The sequence below is a fragment of the Zeugodacus cucurbitae genome, chromosome 3 (assembly GCF_028554725.1).
Source record: "Zeugodacus cucurbitae isolate PBARC_wt_2022May chromosome 3, idZeuCucr1.2, whole genome shotgun sequence".
NCBI classification, from domain to species: domain Eukaryota; kingdom Metazoa; phylum Arthropoda; class Insecta; order Diptera; family Tephritidae; genus Zeugodacus; species Zeugodacus cucurbitae.
This window is the reverse complement of record NC_071668.1, coordinates 57,582,619-57,589,867: the sequence shown is the minus strand read 5'-3', so window position 1 is coordinate 57,589,867 and position 7,249 is coordinate 57,582,619. Positions and strand designations below refer to the sequence as shown.

At 34.0% G+C, this 7,249-nt stretch overlaps 1 protein-coding gene across 7 annotated transcripts in view; it reads left to right on the top strand.

The window, feature by feature from the left end:
• The first annotated feature begins 1,594 nt into the window (after positions 1-1,594).
• The window catches only part of LOC105217318 (sodium/potassium-transporting ATPase subunit beta-2), an 82,298-nt gene continuing 76,643 nt past the window's right edge, over positions 1,595-7,249 (top strand). Inside the window, exon 1 of one of the 7 annotated variants that reach the window (XM_054226556.1) lies at positions 1,595-1,747. The gene's annotated coding sequence lies outside the window, so the exon portion shown is untranslated. Of the gene's footprint in view, positions 1,748-1,793; positions 1,819-7,249 lie in introns of those variants that run through there. The other 6 variants (XM_054226558.1, XM_054226557.1, XM_054226555.1 and 3 more) reach the window with 6 other exon arrangements.

The window sequence follows — 7,249 nt, the reverse complement described above, 5'->3', positions numbered from 1 at the left end:
TAACCCCATATCTAACTCTTATATTTCTTGGTGACACAAACAACCGTTATGTGAACAAAACTATGATACTCTGTGCAACAGGTTGCGAGAGTATAATTAAAAAAAATTTGCGTGGCAGTCCTCAAAGCGTGGCTCTTCACCTCGAGTAGAGCATTTGCCGTTTATGCTTATAGGCTTTACCCATGTAAAATATAACCGTGTAGAAATGAAGCATAAACGTAGTATTTCTTGATACTCTGATGACACGTGTGGAAAATGGATGAAATCGGTTCACAACCACGACAACTACCCATATACCTCAATTTTGAATTCCTTCTGATTCCTTCACTTTATAATATATACATTAGGAATTAATAAATATAGCGAAATAAAAGTTTATACAAATAATATATATCATCTGTGGCTTCCCTTATTATTTTCAAAATCGGACCATAACTTTTCAATGACCCTGATATCGAATATGAAGAACTCAGTGCCTTATGGAAAATCTTTTTCTTCTAATAGTGTGTCTCTGTACCAGAAATGGTTAAAATCGGATCATAACTTCCCTAAGCTCTCTTAATAAAATTATAGTAATAAATTGCGAGAGAATAAAATTTTCGGTTGCACCCGAACTTAGCCTTTCTTTACTTATTGGGATAGTCTTTAGCTCTTTCAGCGATATCTAGTATGCTTGTAAAACGACGGCTCTTTAAAATCATCTTTATTTTTGTAAATTGGAAAAAGTCACACCGAGTCATGTCTGACGAATATTGAGACTGAGGTAACGTAACAGTATTGTGTTTGGACCAGAATTCTCCAACAAGCAACGAAGTATGTGTTTTTGCCAAGCTTATAATAGACTATAGTCCGCCCGATTAATCGGCCTTGGCATCGGCATTGGCCGAATTAGGTTTGGCAGTGGGGAAATAGCTTAAAATAAATTATTCTTTGCCAAACCCACCAAATACATATGTAGTAAAACCTTCCCGGCCGTCATTATTAAATAATAAATAACGGATTTCTGTTTACTGGGCTAATATTGACCTTAAAGCTTCTATTTGTATAAAAAAACTAACCTAAGTAGCCGCTACAGATAAAGTAACTAATGAATATAGCTGAAAATTTTATCGTACTTTAAGGGTTGTCAAAATATAAACATAAAAAAAAATTGAAAATTTGATTTTTGAAAAATTGGAAATTTTAAAATTCTCGTAATTTTTTGAACGCACATCGTGAGCATTTACCTTTAAAAACCTGATATTTCATATAAACGAAGCTCAAAGTTTCTGTAATAAGATCTTTTACAGCTTTTATAGAAAGCTTTGTATACAGTTATTTTCAAATAACTGCTCTACAAATAAGTCTTCCAAAAGAAGCTTTTCAAAAGCACACCATCCATCAATTTATATATGTATATCAATCTAACACACATAACTCTATTGAAAATTCGCCACCACAGTTTGTACTAGCTGAAAGCTCTATGTAAGAGCTTTTGTTTCTCAAGCAATCTATTACATTGCTCACGCTCTCGACGCAGCAGATATGCTTTTTAGCACACTACTAACGAATACTTCCAGCCGAAGCACAGCGCAAAGCAGCGCAGCGATAATTTGTAGCGCATGCTGCCGTTTGCCAGAGCTTAGAGCAAGCGTATGACAAGTCGTTTCGGTCAGTTGCAGCGAAGACACTATCATTGGCGTTTTAACTGTGAACGGTAGCTCCTCGACTCGTCGTTTAGTGCGGATTAAATATACAACAAAAAGCAGTAGGCAAAGTCTAGCATAAAGGCTTATGCAAACTAGATACATATACTAACAAATCAGTGGTTTTGTGTGTGTATGTGTGCATATAAATTTTTAAGAACTTCTGCAGTGAAAGTGTGCATATTTTTTATTAAGAAAAAAGGAAACATTTTGTGAAAATTTGCATAAAAGTGGACCTGCTGGATATTATATGTACGGACTTCGGCGCTCTCTCTCTTTCTCTTTCACACTTGTATAATACGCGCCTGGCGCTATATCGTGAAAATTACATAAAGCCTGGTGAAAAATCGAACGTGGAAAAGCCAAAGTGTGAAGGATTTTTCGTTTGTAGAAGGACTTTTTGACATTGGCTGAAAGGCGTGGAAAAGTTTTATACGAAATTTTAATATTTTTTCTTCTTTAAATGCGTGAAAAAGGAGTTTCAGTGTGATTTTTCGAAAAGTGTGTGTATTTGTATGCCTTCTTACATAAATGTGTGCGTGTGTGCAATTTTGTAAAAAAGATATATGATATCCTGGTCACTCTTCACATACAGAAATTTGATTTTTCGTCTAGTTATGCAGCCAATATGTGCAGTAAAAACTTTTTCGAGGAAAAATATACTTTCAAAAATTGTGTGTGAAGCATAAAATTGGTATGATAGCTGAAAAAGGACTTTCAAGGACAGCCATGAAAACTATATGTGTTATATCACACTATGCTGCAAGCTAACGAGTGCGAAGCAAACTCAAATTACAGCCCAAAGAATGAAATCGCAATGAAATATAAAAATCATAATGAAATTTATATAAATTTGTGACTTTAGTGAGTTTCTGGCAAAATTTTTATGGCACACATTTTCTTCGTTTTCAGCAAAATTTTGCTTTATAAAATATATATGCCGATTTTGTAATAGTTTCGTCGAGCACCAGGCGCCTAAGCGTCAGCACGAATATTCTGAGAGCGAAACGACAGTACGGCAGGAAGTGATAGAGAGAGAGAGAGAACGTGTGCGAGAGCTTGTTCTACAAAGGAAGCAGTCGTGTATAGATTATATTATTTAACTATGGGTAAAGAGTGTAACGGTACACACGAGTGGCTGCTACTAGCCAACAATCGGCCGAACCTAGCAAGGATAATACATAATTTCGCTCTACAGCTCTAGTGACACGCATTCGGTGTTTGTGTCTACGCGCCTCCAAGTGTTACGACTCCAACGCGTGCACCTCCATCTCCATATTTGTATATGTGTTTGTGTGCATGTCCGTGCTGTGGTAATGTATATGTGTTAGCTAACGAATTGGTGCCGCCAGGCTAAGTTGGTCTTCGTATACTTTTCGGCACGTCGCGTGCTCCAAGTCTTCTGTTTCCAGTATATGCTTCATTGCTCAGTGCTTTGCCAGTGATACCGTTAACGAAAAACCGTTAGTCGATTTTCGGCCGCAACGCTACTACATATCGACAATCTTCGGATTTTCGATTTAACGAATTTTCACTTACTCATATGTTTGGTCATCGCTTGCAAGTCGGTTCGCTGTTCGTGCGCTCAGTTCGCATACATTTACTCATATATGCTGGTGTGTGAAAAGTTAGCCAGTTTTGCCAGCATTGTCTTCTTCGCTATTTTCTTGTTACGCCGCGCGTCCTTCCCACTTCCTCCTTACTTGCCGTTTCGTACGTTCGTTTCCTTGCTGGTCTGCAGTACTTGCCGCCATCTCATGAACGTGTCCTGTTTGGAAAATCTCTTTTGCTGCCCGCTATACACTTGCGCAATCGTAAGCCTTTACGAAGTTTTTTCTTCGCTCATTTTCGTTTGAAACTTTTTTAATCTGTTTTTTGCCTTTAAATCATTTTCGCTGTCATTGATAGCCTGTCATATCCTATCACATGCCAACCGCGCTGTTTTCAAGTGGCGTTATGCTGCCTAAAGTCATCATTATACTTGTCATCATTGCATTGTGGTGCGGTAATAATGCCGTGATGGCGTATCCTTGTTACTTTCAACAACCGCAAATGGAGATTATTAATTTTCTTTAGACCTTTTGTGCGTATACAGTTTTCCTTTGCAAGTACTGACATTTTAATATTAAAATACTCAGCGGGCGAAATGTTTCATAATCAGACAAAAGTTGAGGATATATATACATATATATTAGGTTTTATATTTCCTATTATATATTTGCATATCTCGAACTCTTACTTGCTATAATTTCATTCTAAAATATTTAAAATTTTCTACTTCCACCCAATTAGTTTTTAAACATTTTTTATATAAGCTTGCATGTCACAAATATATGTCTGAAGGTGTTTTTAATGTTCTTCTTTAAATTTTGTGTAATCAATTTCTGCTTAGCATGCAATCAAGCGAAAAGGTGAAAAACCTGTACAGCGTGACCTAGTCAGGGTATTAATGTTAGCGGTGAAAGTAGTATAAAATGCAAATCAGCTATTTACCTTAGTAAATGTTAATTGACCCAAATGAATATAAAAGAAGGGTTGGTTGTGTGGTTTAGTCTAAGCTAATAAATTACAGAAAAAAAAGGTTTTTGATTTGTTAGATTTACCTAGGAATATTTCGGATAACTCTCATTTCTATAAATCCATTTGTACTTGGCAATAAGATTCCAAAAAAATAACCGTTATTTGATCAACAGAGCTCTAAACTTAGTGTACAATATAGAATGATTTGTACAAAGGACCACTTATTTGTCAAGATGTATCCAGTAAAAGAATAATATGACTTGGACTCAAAAGTTCTCCACAAGCGAAAAAATTATAATAGATATTAAGTCTTTACAAATAATTTCGTGTAATAACGGTATATTTATAAAGTTATCGTAACTTAATATGAATTTATTTACCAAAAAATTGATAGAAATAATGTTTCAGTAACTTCCTATTTATTGACATATTTTATGAGAGAATTGGACGTTCTCGTAAAAATATGTGGATTAAGAATTAAAACTAAGATTTTTGTTTCATTACAATGTACTCGTATTTAAAATACTTATCGCATAATTAACTTTTGAAAGTCTTTCAAAATATAAGCTTCGCTTGTTGGTTAGGCAACTATTAATATATATTAAATCTAACATTGCATCAAATACATTCAATGGGTTAAGGGGTTGTGCCTCCTTGGGATTTTCAAAAAATTTATTTTTTTTACTTAATTTGAAAGTCTATATTCTAACGAGTATTTTGAGTTGTCTCCAAAATCAATGGTTCAATAATTACAAAAGTTATGGTCAATAGAAGTCAGCGCGGCAGGATTGCGCACATTACATTTTCTTCTTCTTTTGCGTTTTTCTCAAAACCACATTTTTCGTGATCGTGTGCACTCAAAAACTCAAAAACTATTCAATCGATTGACTTGAAAATTTAAATACATCTTCCTAAATAGATTTTCCTCAGAGTGACGTGGGAATTTTCGATTGAATAATTTGAAAAATTTTGATCCCATTTTTATACGGTATTTTTAGCCCAAAATATAAAATAAATTTTAGATGTGCTTCTAATTGCCTAAACATTTGTTTTTAAAAAAACGACCAGGTCACTCTATTCAAACACTTTTAAGAAAAATATTATTTTGCTTGCTTCAGACAAAAATTGAAATGCCAATCATGTACATCATCAAAGTTTTTTTAATATTTAAGCTTAAAATATGTATTAAATTAGCGGGAAATGTAAAGAAGTCCTACCTCAGATAGTTTTGTCAAAATAAATCCTAAAAAACCATCTGTTTTTCATGCGTTCAGAGTTGCGTAACATCTTTAAGTGATAAAAAAAATTTAATTTTACTGACTTAAATATAATATTTTCAAAATCTTCCTTATGCCAAATGCGCCTATCCGGCTTCTCTCCAAAGTTTTATGAAGCATATAAACGGGTTGAAACTTTAAAACGCGTTGGATTAATAATTTGAATCGCATTCGAAATTTGTAATTGGTTTGTTAAAGCACATTTTTGGATCTAATGATCGTATTTTCACCAGATATATTTTATATTGCATGATATATTATGATTCCGAAGTAATTATCCTGTTTATGATATGTTTCTTAGAGTAATCCTCTAGGTGAAAGATCCCAAGCCGTTGTCGAATGGTTGAAAGGTTATCAGAAATATGTTGTTGGCCAATGAAAGAACTGTATTAAAACTTATATAATGAAGAACAATGCCGCTGTAAATAATTTTAACGAAAAAACAAGCCAAAGATTGTGAATCCCACACTCCATTTATTCGTTTAAATTTGGATTCAATCTATTAAATAAAATATATAAAGTTAGTCAAGTGCCAAAGTTGTTCATGATAACTTAATTTCGAATTAATTTCTAAAAAATTGTGGGAACAGAGTAGCTAATGCGTCTATTTATGCACTAAAGTTAAAAAATAATGACTTTTATATTCTTTAATTGTTCTGTCTACAAAACCGAATGTGATTTACGCCGAATTGTACACTAAAAAATGTAGAAACCATTGGAAATAAAACAAAAATTAGATGATATTTCCTAAAAAATTTTAACTATAATGGGTCTTTATGTTATATATTATTAGAAATATCACTTCGAGGTTATTATAATAAATAAGCAAAAAAATTCATATCACTTAATAAAATTTGACTTTTATCGTTTGAAAGAATAAGTAATTTGCAGCTTTCAATATATGCTATAGACCAACAACGCTGCAATATACTTATTTGTTCTACTATGATATAAAATTACATTCTTCTTGGTCTGCACAGATTTCACGATATCCGTTTTTATGCTACTTTGCTTGGTTTGATTCCAATATTTGCTTTCCAGTCTTCCAATATATTCCTGTTTTCACATCCTTCGTCCTTCGTTTTTCTCTCCGATTGAATGTACACGGATTTTCATCTGACATTTTAGTACACACGCACATATTGCTTCAGCTCTAAGCCTTCTTTATGCTCGTTTTAGCCATTTTCTGCTTTCTCTAACTAGTTTCGACTCTCTTTTTTAGTACTTCTCCCACATTTCAGTTGCCGTACACTTGTGTTGTTGTTGTAACTAAAATGAGCATTATAGTTTTTACTGGCTCGTGCCGCTCATTGCTTTCGCCACATACACCATTTCCGAGCAATCGTGTACATGACTCGTGACCATGCTCTTTCCCTGTGTGTGCCATCGTTTATGGCATTCGCTGCTGGTGTGGAAAAGTTTTCAGCATTTTCCTTTGCGGCCTCTTACACAGTTTGCACTGTTACATAATCGTATTTTCCGTGTGTGACAACAGCAGCAGCAGCTAGCAGTTGCGGCAGACATAAAGTCAGTCAGTTAGTCGGTTAGTAGTAGCAGTTATATTATTGAGGGTAGCAAAAGTAGCGGTGCAGCAGCGTTCGAAAAGTTTGTTGAAAATTTGTTTCTTCCTTTATAAAATTCTTGGCATTGTGTAAAATTTTTTGGTGAATTGAAAATTTGACTAACGGTACTTGATTATAATTGAAAGAAAATAAATAAATTTCAATTGGTTTGATGTGTCCTTGTGGAATTTATGGTTATCGGAGT